The 18,972-nt window shown below is 37.5% G+C and overlaps 1 protein-coding gene across 7 annotated transcripts in view; it reads right to left on the reverse strand.

Annotated features, from left to right (window-relative positions):
• FANCC (FA complementation group C) overlaps window positions 1-18,972 on the reverse strand; it is a 306,042-nt gene that overhangs the window by 218,627 nt on the left and 68,443 nt on the right. The window contains exon 1 of one of the 7 annotated variants that reach the window (XM_090274028.1): window positions 15,184-15,212. The exons of the other annotated variants lie outside the window; for them this stretch is intronic. The gene's annotated coding sequence lies outside the window, so the exon portion shown is untranslated. Of the gene's footprint in view, window positions 1-15,183; window positions 15,213-18,972 lie in introns of those variants that run through there. 7 annotated transcript variants of the gene reach the window in all.

Below are 18,972 nucleotides of genomic sequence, written 5' to 3' on the forward strand. Positions count from 1 at the left end.
AATGAATAACATGATATTAAATAATGAATGGGTTAACAACAACATCAAGAAAGAAATCAAGAAGTTTCTGGAAACAAATGATAATGAACATACACCAGCCCAAAACCTATGGGGCACAGCAAAAGCAGTCCTGAGAGGAAAGTTCATAGCAATACATACCTACCTAAAAGGGATAGAAGAATCTCAAGTAAAAAAAATCTAACCTTACAGCTACAATAACTAGAAGAACAACAACAAACAAAGCCCAGAGCATGTAGAAGGAAGGAAATCATCACAATCAGAGCAGAATTAAATGACATAGAAACTAAACAAACCAAAATATGAACAAAAGTAGGAGCTGGTTCTTTGTTAAGATAAACAAAATCAACAAGCCTTTAGCCAGGCTCTTCAAGAAAAAAAGAGAGGACCTAATAAACAAAATCAGAAATGAAAGAGGAGAAATCACAACCAATATCACAGAAATACAAACGACTGTAAGAAATTATTACACGCAATTGTATGGCAAGAAACTTGACAACCTAGATGAAATGGACAAATTTCTTAAAACATATAATCTTCCAAAACTGAATCAAGAAGAACTAGAAAGCCTAAACAGACTAATAACAAAGAGTGAAACTGAAGCAGTAATCAAAAAACTCCCGGCACACAAAAGCCTGGACCAGATGGCCTCACAAGCGAATTTTACAAAACATTTAAGGAAGAACTAACTCCTACACTTCAAACTATTCCCAAAAAATCCAAGAAGAGGGAAGACTCCCAAACTCTTTCTATGAAGCCAATATTACCCTAATTCCAAAACCAGGTCAAGACACAACAAAGAAAGAAAACTACAGGCCAATATTGCTGATGAACATAGATGCTAAAATCCTCAACAAAATATTGGCAAACCAGATCCAGCAACACATTAGAAAGATCATACATTATGATCAAGTGGGATTCATTCCAGGGATGAAAGGATGGTATAATATTCACAAATCAATAAACGTAATACACCACATAAACAAAATGAAAGACAAAAACCACATGATCATATCAATAGATGCAGAAAAAGCATTTGATAAAGTACAACACCTATTTATGATGAAAACACTCAGCAAAATGGGAGAGAGAGAGCATACCTCAACATAATAAAGGCCATATATGAGAAACCTGAAGACAACATCATACTCAATGGGCAAAAACTGAAAGCATTCCCCCTGAGATCAGGAACAAGACAAGGATGTCCACTCTCTCCACTCCTATTCAACAATGTTGGAAATTCTAGCCACAGCAATCAGACAAGAAAGAAAAATAAAAGGCATCCTAATTGGAAAAGAGGAAGTAACATGTCATTATTTGCAGATGACATGATAGTGTACCTAGAAAGCCCTATAAGCTCCACCAAAAAAACTATTCGAAAAAATAAGTGAATTTGGCAAAATAGCAGGGTACAAAGTCAATATTCAGAAATCAAAGGTATTTCTGTACACCAACAAAAAAATCACAGAAAGTAGAAAAAAATCCCATTTACTATAGCAACAAGAAAAATAAGGCACCTAGGAATAAACTTAACCAAAGATATAAAAGACTTGTACTCAGAAAACTACGTAACACTGAAGAAAGAATTAAGGAAGATACAAGTAAATGGAAGCATATACCATGTTCGTGGATGGAAAGAATCAACATCATTAAAATGTTCATACTACCCAAAGCAATTTATAGATTCAATGCAATCCCTATTAAAATACTAGTGACATATTTCACAGACCTAGAAAAAATACTTCAAAATTTATATGGAACCAAAAAAGACCTCAAGTAGCCACAGCAATCTTGAGACAGAAGAACACAGTAGGAGGAATCACTATACCTGACATCAAACTATACTACATAGCCACTGTAGTCAAAACAGTCTGGTACTGGCATAAGAACAGACATATAGATCAATGGAACAGAACAGAGAGCCCAGAAATAAAGTCTGGTCTGTATAGTCAACTAATATTCAACAAAAGTGGAAGGAACATAAAATGGAGTGAGAAGAGCCCCTTCAACAAATGGTGCTGGGAGAACTGAACAGGGATATGCAAAAAAAATGAAACTAGACCACCAACTTACACCACACACCAGAATAAGCTCAATATGGATCAAAGACTTAAATGTAAAATGTGATATCATAGAAGTCCTAGAGGAAAACATAGGCAGGAAAATTTCAGATATCCCACGTAGCAATATTTTCACCAATACATCTCCTAGGGCAAGGGAAATAAAGGAAAGAATAAACAAATGGGACTACATCAAACTAAAGAGTTTCTGCTCAGCAACAGAAAACATCAGCAAGATAAAAAGGAAACCAACCATATGGGAAAATATATTTGCCAATGATACCTCAGACAAGGGACTGATCTCCAAAATATATAAAGAACTTACATATCTCAACACCAAGAAGACAGACAACCCAATTAAAAAATGGGCAAAGGATCTGAACAAACACTTCTCTAAAGAGGACATACAAAGGGTTCATAGGCATATGAAAGAATGCTCAACATCACTAACCATCAGAGAGATGCAAATAAAAACCACAATGTGATACCACTTTACACCAGTCAGAATGGCCATCATCAATAAACCAACAAACAAGTGTTAGTGAGGATGTAAAGAAAAGGGAACCCTGGTGCATTGCTGGTGGGAATGCAGACTGGTGTAGCCACTATGGAAAACAGTATGCAATTTCCTCAAAAAAACTAAAAATGGAACTGCCTTTGAACCAGCGATTCCACTGCTAGGATTATACTCAAAGAATCCTGAAACCCCAATTCAAAAGAACCCATGCACCCCTATGTTCATAGCAGCCCTGTTTACAATAGCCAAGTGCTGGAAACAACCTAAGTGCCCATCTGTAGATGAGTGGATCAAAGAACTGTGGTACATTTACACAATGGAATACTATGCAGCAGAAAGAAAGAAGGAACTCCTGCCATTTGTGACAACATGGATGGAGCTAGAGAGAATTATGCTTAGTGAAATAAGCCAGGCAACTAAAGACAAATACCATATGATATCACCTAATACAGGAGACTAATGAACAACACAAACAAATGAGCAAAATTGAACCAGAGGTATGTAAACAAGAAACAAGAGTAACAGTTATCAGGGGGAGGACGGCAGGGAGAGAAGTGGGGTAAGTAAGGGAAGGGTTTAGTAAAGGAACTAGTATAAATAACCCGTGGACATGGACAACGGGGTGAGAATTGACTGTGGAAGAAGGGTTGGGCTGGGTGGGTGGGGAGCAATGAGGGAAAAAGTGGGACAACTCTACTAGAAAAACAATAAAAATAAATAAAAATTAAAATTAAATTAAAAAAATAAAAAATGAATATCTGCTCAGCTGATATAATGAGGAATCTGGTAACTTTAAAGTTCTCTCAAAGGGTACAATTGGTACAGATGTAAAGAAAAAATAGTTTAAAAGCATTTAATCATCACTGCTTTCCTTGTTGGCAAACAGGAGGTAAGCAATAAAGCCACATATGCAAATAAGCATATCCAGGCAAATCTCACATTTTAAATAGTGTGAGAAATTCTTAGTTATTATAAATTAATCATGAGCACTGAAGTAATTACCAAGGTCCTACCATCCATAACTTCTAAACTAGTACAGTGGGTAAATAGGTAAATATATAGGAGGACAAAAATGACATTGGCAGTCACACAGAACTTGGGAAGATTTAAAAACTAATAATTTCATAAAATTAAACCTGTGTAAAAGTTCAACATACAAAATGGACAGACCTGTGCAAACCATGTATCTGATAAGTGATTAATATCCAGAACATATAAAGAACCTCTAAAACTCAACACCAAAACAAGTAAACAATTTTTTTAAATGAGCAAAGAATTTAAATAAACATCTCTCCAAAGATACCCAAATGGCCAATAAACACATTTTTTAAAAAAGCTCCACATCACTGATCAATAGGGAAATGCATATCAAAACCATAATGAGATACTACTTTGTATCAATTAGAATGGCTATTATCAAAAACCATAGAAAACATCAAGTGTTGGTAAGGATGTGGAAAACTGGAACTTCTGTGCATTGCTAGCAGGAATGCAAAACACTGTAGCCCCTTGGAAAACAGATCCCACAAATCCACTTCTGTGTATACTTCCAAAATAATTGAAAGCAGGGACTCAAACAGATATATGTATACTTATATTCACAGCAGCATTATTCACAATAGCCAAAAGGTCAAAACAACCCAAATGTCCATTGACAGATAAACAAGATAAATATATACAAAAATGGCATCTTACTAAGCCTTAAAGAGGAAGGAATTTTTGATACATACATGGATAACCTTTGAAAACAGCATACTAACAGAAGAAAGCCACACACAAAAGAACAAATATCATATGATTCCACTTACAGAAGAAACCTAGAGCAGTCAAACCCAGGAAGGCAGAAGAGAGAATGGTGGTTATCAGGGGCTAGGGGAACGGGGTAGATGAGGAGTTAGTATTTAATGGGTACAGAGGTTTGAGTGGGGAAGATGAAAATGTTCTGGAGATGGATAGTGGTGATGGTTGCAAAACAATGTGAATACAATTAACACCACTAAAATGTACACTTAAAATGGTTAAAATTGTAAGTTTTAGCACAATTTTTAAAATAAATAAATAAAGGACATACCTGAAATGGCTCCAGTAAGAGTAGAGGCAGGGCCTGGAGCACCCCCGACTTCCTGCCTTGCATGCCCCCCACCAAAGCTCCCTCCCCAGAACAGTCTTGTACACACTGCTGGATGCCCACCCAACAGCCCTAACCCCTCTGCTGCTCCTTTGTTAATGGAAAAAGTTTTGTCCAGGAATCCCATGGACAAATCTGGCATCTTCCCCAATGCCACGGGTGACTCTTGATTAATGGAGATCAGTGTATCTCAAATGTTTCGTTCCCAGGACCCCTTTACACTCTTAAACATTATTGAGGACACTACTGAGAGCTTTTGTTTATGTGGGTTATATTTATCAATATTTACCACATTAGAAATGAAAACTGAGAAAAATTTAAAACCCAAAAACATACATCAACATTCTTCTGATCCTGGGCACTCAGGGAGCCACAGGCTTCAATGTAGACATGGCCTAGTCCAAGAACCAAACCACATACAACCAGTCCCCAAAATGGCACAGAAATGACATCAGAAAACCTAAATCAAAAAGATAAAAATTTCTTAAGGGGGTGGACTCCAAGCTCCTGAGGAACATGAACTTTGCCAAGGAGCACAAGAGGGTCTGAAGAAGATGCAGGCAACACCAATGTCATCAGTGCACATGCCAAGGCTAAAGGCCCTCGTAAAGCCCAAAGATGACAGAAGCCCAAGATCCCAAAAGGTGGCAGCTGCAAGCTCAATCCACCTGCCTACATTGTTCACCCTAAGCTTGGGAAACATGCTTGTGACTGCATCACCAAGCGTCTCAGGCTCTGCCAGCCAAAGTCCAAGACCAAGCCTCAAACCAAGACTCAGGTGGCTGTAGCTCTGGCTCCAGCTTCCAAAAGTGCCAAGGCCCCCAGAAGGCTACAGAATAGAGGCTCTGTCTGCCAATGTGAGGAGGAAAGGACTAATGTGAACCCTGGGCTGCTGTCTGCATGGGGCTAGTGTCCTTCTGTGCTATTTGTACAAATAAACCTGAGGCAGGATCTTTAAAAAATATATGCTCACATACATACATATTCCATTAGCTGCCAGATCTATGACATCATCATACACCATGTAACCTCTTGATAATTCCACTGTACACTAGTGAAAGACTGACAGTAGGAAATGCAAGTAACATCTTTAGGATTATTATGAAAATAGTTTTGCTCTTGTGGAACTCCTGAACCCCACCTCCCCACCCGAGCCACATTTTGAGGATGGCTGTTGTAGATCAGCCACAGTATTTCCATTTGTCTTCCTACCAACTATAGGTAAGGGTGATATTGACATCATGCACAATGAGAGCAGAGCTTGGCTGGATGGTTTCTGAGAAAGTCTTTCTCAATCTTAAATAAATACATGTTTTTCCATGTTAAGACACTGTAGTCTTCATGTGGCACCCAGAATGGCAGTAGTTACCTTGAGACCCAGAAGAAAGTGCTGCAAGTAGCAAAGCAGAGAGGGACCTGGGGTCTTCTCAGCTAGCATAGCTGAAGCAATGAAGTGGCCAATCTTGGAATTTTCCTTTGGGCTTAGGCCACCTTTCATTGGTTTTCTGTTACTTGTAGTCAAACATGTTCTATCTGGCACAGCTGAGAACCGAGTTTGCTGAACGCATTCCTAAAACCACTGTTATGCACCATACCTGGCACATAGTAGGAATTCAATATATATTTGTTGAATAAATATGTGAATAAATAACTAAGTACACAAGCAAAGGCTTAGGGGATTACGTAGATAAAAATAGATAAAATTCTGACTGATTTTGTGTTGATAGAACCGTGTGTAGCTTCTAGATTGTCAACATTTCAAACAAAAATCATTATAAACCTCACAGCATCAAAAGTGGCTGTGTATAGTACTTGTCAAGGGAGGAGCTAAGAGAGTTCAAAATTGCTTTCCTTTGGTCTGTCCCATCTGTAAGCCAGAGGTATGGGACGTAAGTCTATACATACCAAATATAGACCATAACCTGCTCAAAATGGCAAGCTGATTTAAAGAGCACTATTTTTTTTCATTTTCCCTGAGCATGAGTCAACTGAAGTCGCTTCTCCCATGAAATAAGCACCAGAGATGTGTGAACAGAATGCTACAAAACATGTTGCTTATGGAAGAAAAAAAGACAAATCAAGTAACTAGCTCTTTCAATTAATGTCATCAACTAGGGCACAATGCCTTATCAGAAAATATTTAAAACCTCTAGGAACATAATCAAATATAAAATTTTAAAGTTTATGTTCAACTATGCTTAGGCTTGACAACATTCTTCCTCTTCCTTACAGAAAGCCTGATACCAGTATTTTTAATTTATTTTAAAGTAATGTTTCCTTGTTTCATTATTTTATGTCCCTATGTTTGTGGACTTTTTTAAAGAAAGTCACAATAAATATTCTTGTTCCCATAAAGTACTTACTAGAGAAACAAATGTTATTTTTTCCCCTAAAACAATGAGGTTTTAAGAAAATTTCCACTAGGAGGAGCTGGGTTTTTCTCTGTTGAGTTTAGCAGTGTTTCGCCTCTGAAATACTCTAATCAAAAACACAGACCTTAAATTTGCAGATAATTTCAAACAAACCTCAATCATAAACAAAATCTGGGTCTAAGGAATCAGCAGAGGCAACTGCAACCCAGGTGCAGAGTGCACACATTCTTTAGATGGCTTTGCACAGAATTAAGGAAATTTAATCTGTCTGGAGATCTACTGAGCTCCCTTCTTCCACTCGTGTCCACAGCCACGTGGGGAAAAACACTGCTCTCTGGACCTGGTGTTCCAGTCGCATCCTGTCATGATAGAGCTGCTTTCACACTGTAAGCTAGAAACCCAGATCTTGTTCTCCTGCAGAGCACGAAAGAGCTATCACTGGGGCTCCATAAATACCAGTCTTCCTGCACACATTCTGTGAAAAACAGTGGTTACTTACTTTCCTTGCATTCTTGTCCTCAATTCCCTTACCTGACAGTAAGACCATGACCTTTTGATGAGATCAGTTAGAAAAATGGGCAGAGGAGCACATTAGATATTAAAATATTAGAAACCTTATCACTTCTGTCACTGGTGACTTGGCTCCAAATTATTTCTGCCTCCTCCACCATTGGTTTGTTCCAACTCATAGTTAATTACTAAATAAACAAAAATCCCATCAATTTATTGGGAACTTAGTTTATGACAGGAACTCTGAAAAACATGCAAATAAAAAGGTGGCAGCGTTCCTTGCTCTAACACAACCTGAGGCTAATGAGGAAATCAGGGTCTGTAAACAGGTAAAATATAATCCCTTGTGGGAAGGACTGAGAGAGAAAGAAACATGGCGTACTGCAGGGAACGTCAAGAAGGGGCACCCCACCCAGCACGAAGGTGTTAGATACTTCCAGACAGAAACAATGCCTTAACTAAGCAAAATCATGAAGTATGAGCAGGAGTGAACCAAAGAAAAACATTAAAACCAAACACAGAATGCTACTACACTTCATAGGAAGAGTTCAGTTACCTTTGATTCAGGTTTCTCAAACTTGAAGAAAAAGACTCTTGAGAACTTCTGGAGTTGTCTAAAAATCACTATTCTATTAAATACTAACAAACATAAAACTGGCAAAATACATACTGTACTAATAACTTTATAATTATAATACAAATATTTTTAAATGCACTACACCAGCAAATCTATAAAATGAATAAAATTTCAATTGACAGAATGAATTCAATGTGATCAATGATGTTAAGTATTGAGCCTCACCTGAACTAGTCAGGTGAGCTTGGTACTGGCTGCTACTGGCAGCTTCTGTTGAGTTTGCTGGTCCTACCATATGCTGAAGATGACTACATTCACCCAATAACTTTTCTCTTTTTTAACTACTGTGAAACAGCAATCTCTCATTCAGCTCAAGCAAATCATTTACATTTTGACCTCAGTTTATTTTTCAATATGTAAAAGTAGTGCTACTTGGCACCAATACAAACACAACTGCAGGCACTGATGTCTTAACTTCCAGTTAAGATGGCACAGTAAATTCACCCTTTGATGGATCCTCTCTACTTCAAACACAGCAACAAGAGAGGAAACATAAGAAAACTAAAAAGATGAAGGCAGGCTCAAAAATAATATAAACATTTCTGTGCAATAGATATAGGGCAGAAATATAGAGGCACTGACGTCTTAAGATACTATTTAGTTGAAACCTAGGTGTTTGGAAACAATTGAATTTTTAAAATTACCATCAAATGAAAAATAAAAGGTAAAATCCTTGTAGAGAACCATGGCATCCTATAAATCCCACCTGCTTAATTCCACTCATCTTTTGGGGCTGCCAGCCTCAGAAGGAGTTTAAATAATTGTATGTTCTGGGTCACTGAACTAACACAGAAAAGCATTTTTGTGGTTAGCTTTTAGTACTATGTAAAACCAAATATCTCACTTTATTTACTTTAAACCCTCAGCCCACATGACTTCCAATTAAGATGGCACAGTAAATTCACCCTTTAATGGATCCTCTCTACTCCAAACACAGCAACAAGAGAGGAAACATAAGAAAACTGAAAGGATGAAGGCAGGCTCAAATATAATATAAACATTTCTGTGCAATAGATATAGGGCAGAAACAAAAAGGTAAGTCCTCGAAGTTAAAGCTTTTGGCCTTCTAAAGTCAGGATCCAAAACTGGGCACCGAAACTGGAAGGACGAGTCCTACAAGGTTTTGAAGCTCAACATAGTCCACAACAGATAGAGTGAGTCCTAGTGTCACTGCTAGAAGGCAGGGTCAAATGTGATAACTGGAGGAGGGTTCCCCCATTCCTGAAAGAAGGTTGGCAGCTCTTGGTTTCATATGGATCTGCAGCCTAGGGAGGAAAGTAGGACGCAGGCCAGTCAGTGAACAGAAACTCAATGAAGCAGCCTATTATTGCCCGAGTAATTAAACCACCACTGCGGTTATGGACTAGGGCTCCATGTAAGCCAGAGAGACAACTATAAAATTGCTAAATAGGAAAAAGTGAGCAGAGATGAGAAAGAGTGATAGAAAAATAAATGAATAAATTTTAAAGTTTTTAATTTTATTCAAATCCAAAGTTCTAAAGTATATAAAGAAATCTTGGGGGGGGGGAGCAATGGGGGAAAAATGGGACAATTGTCATTGAAAAACCAAAAAATAAAAGAAAAAAAGAAAAAAGAAATCTAATGCCGATCAGGCACATAACAAAATCAGCCATCAGACCACTAACTTACATCAGATGAAATTAATATTATAAAAGAGTCCAACAAAATAAGTATATTTAGACCTGGCTGGTGTGGCTTAATTGATTGAGCACCAGCCTGCAAACCAAAACATCACCTGTTCAATCCTCGGTTGAGGCACATGCCTGGGTTGCCGGCCAGGTCCCCCCCCAGCTGGGGGCATAGGAGAGGCAACTGGTCAATGTATCTCTCACACATTGATGTTTCTTTCCCTCTGTCTCCCTTCCTTCCTGTCTCTCTCTAAATAAATAAATAAATACTTTTTAAATAAAAAATTAAAAATAAGTATATTCAGATAATTTTAAAAGTTACAAATCATAAAACCAAAAAGAAAAAATTAAAACAAGAGATGTTTAAAAAAGAATCAATTGAAAATTACATAAATAAAGAATAGTCATTAAAATTAAAAACTCAGTATGCAAGATACTTTATTAGATGGGACAGAACTGAAGTAAGAACAGATGAATTTGAAGCTAACACTTAGAAATTCACTCAGATTGCAACTCAGAATAAAACGAAAAATATAAAATAGTAATTAAGAAACACGAAGGACAGTTCCACAAACATCTAGAAGACATCAGAGCAAAAGAAAGTGAAGAGAATGGAAAAGCAGGAGTATTTAAAGGGATAAGCTAAGAATGTTCAAGAAATAGATGCGTTTCAGATTAAAAAGTACATTCTAAATACTGAGAAAGATAATGCAAATAAACAAGTAAGCAGATAATTACATCAATTTTAAAAATCCATACAAACTAAAAATATGAATTATAAAAATATTTCAAAAGCTACAGAGAACACTCTGAACACGCACTAATCTGTTGGGTCACAAAGCTGTGTAAGAGGCTGGCTGCTAGTACAACAGCTGGACCACCAAGCTCACTCAGCCCTGGCAGCCTGCAGAGACCACAGGGAATCAGCAGCTCAGATCATAACACACGGGCTGACATAGTCCCATAAGCATTTTGCCTTTTCCTTAATGGCCGGTGGGTACAAGGTAAAGCAACAATCTTTCCCATTAGAGACAACCCCAAGAAACTTCCTGAAAAAGCAGACACCTAAATGTTTCCAGCAACTTCTGGCAACAAGAGATTTGTCCTCCCTGAAATGGATGCTCAGGTCTGGCTTTAAATCTCTCCTTTTCCACTAGGCTTCTACCAGGAGCACCAAGTGTGAAGTTCACTGGATGCCTTTGTTCACCAACTTCAGACAAACTCATTATATAGTAAAAGAAGTGAGGAAAGGGTCTGATGCAAAGAGTTCACTGTCAGCTACAGTTATTACTAGCTGCTGTTTGAACTCAAAGTTTTCCATCTATATTCCTTCAGCACTTACAATTTCTCTACCACATGTTACTTCATTCTACTGCATCTTCTCTGAAACTAAAGGAAAGGAAAACATAAAGAAACAAGAATAAAAGCCTGAGTTACCTGGAAAGAAATTTGATTTGGAGGATCACAGATGATTTGCAATGGGCAAAAAATGGTTTAAGAAAACCAGTAACACACAACAAACCTAATTGTTCAGATCAAGGCTAAAAAAGAAATTTAGTAAACCTCTAATTTAGGTTCCCTTGGAAAGCAGAGATCAGGAAAATTAGAAAAGGTAAAGACCAGAATTCAACACATTTCCAGACAGAAAAATCTCTCACCAAAACCACCCAGATGATGCTATCCAAACTGTGTACCTTGCAGTCATCCGAGGGGATCAATAGGGAGTCAGGCCCTAGAACTAGCCACCAGTTTCAAAACTTTTCTAAAAACATTCATGTTATGGCACAAGAGCACCACCTACTGTAATAGTTTCAAGGGACAATTAATTTATCCATTTATTGAAAAATGGCTATATACCCACTTCTACCCAACTGATAACCTTGGCTTCAGAAGAATGACTGTGAAGGGATGGACTTCAAATCATTTCAACTAACTGGCTGTTTCTTTCTCTTTTAAAACTAGGGCCTTTGCCAAGAACTCCTGAGAATGCAACAGCACTCCGTGCTTCCCCCATTTTTGCTTTAATAACCGCAGTAAAACAAGTCTTGCTACTGCTAACGTCCTCTTTCCTTCCTATGCAGCTTGAGCTACCCTAGTGAATACTGCTATATCTAGAGCTCTTCCCCTCCCTATTTTCCAAGGGAAGAGAAAAACTCAAGGTGAAAGGCTTTGGTAGTCAAATGAGTATGGGAAGAATATGTGTAAGGTCAAATTTTAAGCCCTACAATGCACAGTATTAAGATTGGGAGACAGTGTTTTTGCAAACACATTTCAAGATGAATACAACAGTCCTCCTCCTACTAAAAAGTTTAAAATATAAACACAGAGGTTTTAGACAGAGCAGCAAAGTTGGAGGCCAAATGAAGTACTAGCAAAGTAAGAAGAAAATAACACAGGCAAAGACAATTTATGGGATATTATAAGTTACATCAGCGTAGAGCTGACTATTTCTGCTATGCTGTACATACACAGAATACAACTAAAGCCATGGCAAAAATAGGGTTCTGGAGCCCCCTTCCTGGTTTTCATGAAGCTTCTAGGTATTGCCAATTACAAAAACCCTGAAAGACTCACTTGAACAATTCACATAAATTCTAGCCTGTATGTCATTTAGCTTTGCTATATTTTATTGGTCTGCTGGGGGCACTCTATTTATGAGCCACTGTATATATAACCTCTACTATGCATTAGTCATGTTGGAAAAGCAGCAGCTCGTATTTATTCCCAATCACACTGCACACACTCTCATCCAGTACGGGCCAGGGTTTCCATTACAGAAAGAGCACTCACATGACGACAGAGAAGAGTCCTCTACACAGCACAGTAAGAGAAGAAATAATATGTATCCCCAAAATATCAGTAATTTGATGCATGTAAAAATACAAATTTGTTAACTTGGAAATTATAAAAACTTCAAAACAATAAATGTGTCAGTATTCTATTTCAATTACTTCACAAGAAAAGAAAAATGATACTTTAGAAAAATTCCAATCACAGTTCTCTAGTTCATAAACCGAGCAAAATGTGCAGTCTGTGGAACAAGGTGTTTGCTAATGCCCCAGGGCAAGGGAAACTAGGGCAGTGTCACAGAGAGGGTGAGTACAATTGAATGTGAAAACCTCAGGGGAGAGACTTGTTGAAAAAGAATGAGGTTATACAGAGACAAATTCTAAAACAAAGAGCAACTGACTAATCAACTGAAGCAGAAAAAAACAACCTTGGATTAACAGGCCCATAGAATTTTTTTAAAGGCATAATAAATTGGATTTTAGTTGTCCAATATAAAAGAGTATAATGTTAGAATATACTAACAAGAATCTAGCAAAAATTTAGTAAGTCTTCTAAATTTGACCCAATTTTGGTCCCCTTTAGAATTTCAGGTGAAGTGGACCTTTGCAGTTAACCTGTTCACCATCCATTTTCTACCTTCCTCTTTTTTTATCAAGACCAAAACTTCTGAGCCAGCAGACTTTGGTGAAACAAGAATGGGCACTAATTGTGTTAAAACAGTGGTTTTCAATCAGGGGCACTCCTGACCCTCCAAGGCCCTTTGACAATGTTTGACAGTTTTGTTTGTCACAATGAGGGGACTGTGCTACTGGCACCCGGTGGGTAGAGGCCAAGGGCTGCTGAACATCCTACAAAGCACAGCACTGACTCCACAATCAAAAATTATCTGGCCCTAAGAGTTACTCCCTTACATTCTGCCGCTCACACAGGAGCTACTGGAAAAAGACTCTCCTCGCCAGATGTGAAGAAAGAAACAAGAGCTCTAGTTGCTGCTGGAAGCCAGCCTTAGGATGAAGTATGGAAGGCAAACACAGAATTCAGGTGATGACTTCTTGCCATAAGGGGTCTTAAAAAGATATACCACTTTCTGGACAATGACTCATTTTCCCCCCTCATTAAATGACCTTTTCACCACAGAGCACACTAAATAAATCACATAATATTTCAATATTATGGTTTCAGATAAAGAACAGACTAATTTACTCAACACAGCAGTTTCTTGTCAAGAACATCATATGAAACAAAAATACTTAAAATGGCTCAAACATCCCATCTCATCTGTTAGTAGGCTAAATGGTGCCCCCCCACAAATATCTGTCATGTTCTATGCCCCAGAGCCTGTGATTAGTACCTTAGGAGTAAATTCATATTCACTTTATATGGCAAAAGATGTAATTAAGTTAAGGATCTTGAAAAGATACTTATCTGGGAAGGCAGGCCACAAATGGAATCACATGTATCCTTATGAGAGAGGGAGCATGAGTTTAAAGATAGACACACAGAGGGGAGACAATGTGAAAACAGGCCACCAGTGATGCGGCCACAAGCCCAGGAATGCCATGCTGGCAGCCATCAGAAGCTGAAAGAGGAAAGAACCAGTTTCTGTCTTAGAGTCCCCCAGAGAAGACTTGGCCTTGCCAGGTTTTGGACTTCCGGCTCCAGAACTCTAAGAGAATAAATAACCTTCTGTTGTTTTAAACTACTAAATTTGCAATAATTTGTTATAGCAGCCTCAGGAAACTAATAGAGCATCCTTTAAGAAGGTATAGAAATTGAAGGCTACAAGAAGGGAAGCAAAGTGACATCTTGCTTTTTGGGAGGAGGGGACCCAAAGATCCATCTTCTACAAAGCCCAAAGGGGAAAAAAAGGTCACTAAGCACTTCTGATACTGAATGCATGCTCTCCATAGCTCCAAAGACTCCTTCCCTCCTCCATCCCCACATCCTGTCAAGCTTTCCCTTTCTTTATTGAGGTAACAAAGCAACATTTTATTATGCATAAGCTATATTAATTTTCAAATTATTGTTTATGACATAAAATGTTTTCATTACTCAATAATAAAATTTTCTATTTGTGGAAAATGGTTGGGTATCTTGAGCTGGATAAAACACATCATAACTTTTCCAATTAAAATTAACAGAAATAATTTTTTTATTAACTTTTCACTTAGTGACAACATTTATAGGAATAAATAAAGTCATTGATTGAAATAAAAGGTATATTTATTTCATCTATAGCAAGTGTGATAAGTAGCTTGATTTCTTGACCCTCATCACTAACACCTTGTCAAGAATATCATATGGAAGAAAAAGATTTCTTAAATGGTTCAAACATGCCATCTCATCAATACAGTCTAAATAGTGTCCCCTGCCATGTCCTAATCCCTGGAACCTCTTAATATTACCTTCAAGAAGTACAGGAGCTATAGTCTGGAAATCAATGATCCAGCCCAACCCTTTCACTTCATAGAGTAGGGAAGAGGATAGAGAGAAATGAAGTACCTTCCTTAGACAATCCATGTGGTTAAATCCCAACAAGAACGGAATCCAGGTTTCCTGGCACCTAGGTCAGTATTCTACCTAAAGTTATAAGAAGAGAAGGGTGGTTAATGAGTTATGAATGCCTACAGGTGAAGAAAACACTGACTGACTAAAAGCTATCTCAACTTACACTTATTTTGTGCTGATAACCAGACCTTGGTTTTCTTTCTGTGTCTTGCAACCCAAGTCTTCAAAACCTTAATTATGTAAGAATTTATTATACTAGATTCCACTGGTACTATATCTCAGCTGTAGACCTAAAACTCATAAAATTAGCGCAAGTCAAATGGAGGAGGCAGGGTACAGGGGTTGCTATGAAAATGCTACAACAAAAGACCTCATGAATACCCAAGGAAAGAAAATAGCTGGACCAAATAAAAACTGTCTAGAAGTTCCTGCCACCATCTCTTATGGGTCTCCACATGTCTGCTACACTCTACAGCTTCTCTCTATAGACTAGCTTCCTTTGTTTTTTTCATTCTCCCTGACTTGCACATGGTTTTTATGGTATAGTTAAGAATGTGGTCACAACACTACATGATCTTTCAGCCCAGGAATTCGTTATCATCTAATGAATTCAATATCTCAAGGTTATCATTCTCCAGGAAGAGAATCTCATTGGCTCAATCTAGACAATGGAGTCTCCACATTGATTTCTACTGGTCAGCTGCTCATCCCACAAAGATTGGTGGTCAACAGGTACTATTAAACTCTGGGAAGATCCCTCAAGAAGAAGTGCAGCAAAGAGAAAAAGGTCAGCATGCACATTAAGGTACTCAAGAAGGATACCCAGGAAGATTACATATATGAGATCTGTGGAAAATAAAACCAATACCTTCAAACAGAGAGCAGGAACCATTTTTAATTTTCTTCCATCATAGTGAGTCTAGAGCAAAACCTTACTACTTAGAGCTGTATTATCAGATTTTATCTCTTGTCCAGAAGTACCTTCGATTACCAGACCATCAGAGTAATCTCAGGAAATAAAACAATATCTCCTATTTTTTACACAATATGGTCACTGATATGCCATTATTTGGAGAAAGGGAGGAAAGGAACAAACCAAAGATATCACCAGTCCTTACATAAGTAGAATTTCTCTGAACTGTGTATCACAGTCAAAGTACTGTTCAACAGTTCGGCACAGGCATAGAATGCTAACAGAATTGACACATCAAGTAATTTTTTAAAATAAAAACAAAAAGTGTGACGGAGGTTGAGGGGTGGGGGAGGATGAATATAGCACAGAGCTTTTTAGGGCAGTGAAACCACTCTATACAATACTATTATGGTGGATACATGTCATTACACATTTCTCTAAACCCATAAAATGTACCAAATCAAGAGGGTAAATGATGAACTCTGGATGATTATGATGTATCAATGTAGATTTATCAATTATAAAAAATGTACAACTCTTGTACAGGGTGTTGATGGGGGGGGGTTGTACATGTGTCAGGGAAGGGGACATGTGGGAATTGGATACTTCCCACTTCATTTTGCTGTAAAGGTAAAACTGCTCTTTAAAAAAGTCTATTTAAAATAAAAAAGGCCATGGTGACAGGAGCAACCTTGACCTAACAAAACTAAAACCTACTCTAGACACTCTGAGCATAAGTATCAGAAATAGCAGAAGCAGAGTGAGAAAGGCAAGAATGGATCTCAATTACATCTGGCAGCAGCTGCAGCCCTCACAACCCTACATAATGAAATCAATCAGTTTCCTGAGTTACAATTTCATAAATTTAGACAGCCAGATGCTTGGCTTCTTCAGACAGAGAAGATAATTCCTGTTGGTTGTACTATGAGGTATTATCTGCTTCCAAGTCTAGTATGTGAACTCCTCAACCACCAGGAAATTAAATACAAAGCTTTTATTGGGTCTCCCCCTAACTCTACCCCCAAGATAATATTCATTTTCAATGTCAACTATGAATTTCATAGGGGAGATCTCCTCTTACATCTGTGAAGCTTTTTGTTTTTGTTTTTGTTTTTGTTTTTTTTGCTGGGTTTGTTTGTTCTTGCAAGTAGTTTTCAACTCAACTAAGACTGCAGAATATTCTAACAGTACCATATGGCTTCTGGTGTTAATTCCATGGGCCAACTTTTCTTTAAACCTTTCCTCTTACAGATGCTCTTCTTGTCACAGGGAGCTTGGCCTTTCTCTTGCCCTCCCCTGCCTCATCTTCAGGGCCATGCATTTAGGAGCAAGGTAATCTCAAGAAAGAGCTTGATTATGTTATGTACCTAGCCTAAATGTTAATAAATAGCTACAGCTTATTCCTCATCATACCCGAATTGCTCTGGCAATTCTCAAAAGGTTTATCCCCATCCATTTGGGTAGGGTCTTAAAAAAATAAAGAAGGAAAGAAAAAGAAAATGAAAGAACAGGTAAGTATGAGTCCTTTTGTCTACCAACTGTGGGTAAAGACCTTGAAATATTTCTTACTAGCTTAAAGAACATAATCGTAACCTTAGATAAATTAAAGTTTTGAGAATAAACTTGTTCACACATAATTATTTTGTTTATGTTTTCTTCTTTATTTCTATGCTCCCTTCCTTATTATAGTAGAGATTTCTTCCGTTAAGCATTCGGGAAGAAAGATGTTATGAAAGTACAAAATGTTTATATGGTATTTCCTTGATTTTGCCCTTCATTTTCACTGGAAAAAGAAATCTACCAAGTCATACTTTTATTCATCTAAAATAAAATTCCCAAACACTAGTTCTAAGAGATATTATAGGGACTCCACAATCAAAGGATTTAGGATTCAAGTGTGATTTCTAACTGTATGTTATGTGCACTGTAACTTGTTAAAGACTCTGAAAGTCCAACGTTCACATGGTCAAGAAACATTCATTAAGCACCTACTATGTGCCAGGCATTGTGCCAGAGATTAGTGAAAAGATGTCAATCCCAAGCACGGTACCTTGCCTCAAGGAGCCTTAGTCTAGAGAGCGTTTTTCAAATTGCAAGTAGTGAAATCAATTGCATGGATAGCAACCAAGCATTCTTTTGTTAATGAAGCAAGACAGAATGGAAAATATAGTATATTACACATAGAAAGAGTAGGTGCTGCTTAGTGAAGTTTTGTAAAAAATAATATATTAGGCTGGCCAAAAAGTCTGTTTAGTTTTTTTCCACAAAAGAAAACATATTTTTCATTTTCACTAATACCTTTATGGATTTGGATATTTTGAATACGTCGGCTATCTTGCACATGGTATAACGTTGATTATTCTCAATTAATATCTTGATTTGATCGCTATCAACTTCAACTGGTCTACCCGACCATGGAGCATCATCCAGTGAGAAATTTCTAGCACAAAACTTCACAAACCACTTTTGACACATTCAATTAGTGACAGCACCTTCTCCATACACTGGACAAATCTTCCTTTGCTTTTCACTTCTGTTTTTACCTTTCTTGAAATAACAAAGCACAATATACTGAAAATGTTGCATATTTTCTTCCATCTTCAATATTAAAATGGCTACACAAAAGTTCACCCATTTCAATAAGTTATACTTAAATGCATGCTGATATGATAGCTATCACAATATAATCTAACAATATTATTTCAAATGAAGTTAAAGACAACTAAGCACTACTAGAGCCTCATACAGAAAAAAAACCAAACTTTTTGGCCAACCCAATGTAAGTGTGTTCTAAATAGAATATAAAATATATTTTTTATTGTAGAACATAGTCAAAAAGTTTTAGCACTGGCTGGTGTGGCTCAGTGGAT

The sequence above is a fragment of the Furipterus horrens genome, unplaced genomic scaffold (genome assembly GCF_987537825.1).
Source record: "Furipterus horrens unplaced genomic scaffold, mFurHor1.1.pri manual_scaffold_4, whole genome shotgun sequence".
Lineage (NCBI taxonomy): Eukaryota > Metazoa > Chordata > Mammalia > Chiroptera > Furipteridae > Furipterus > Furipterus horrens.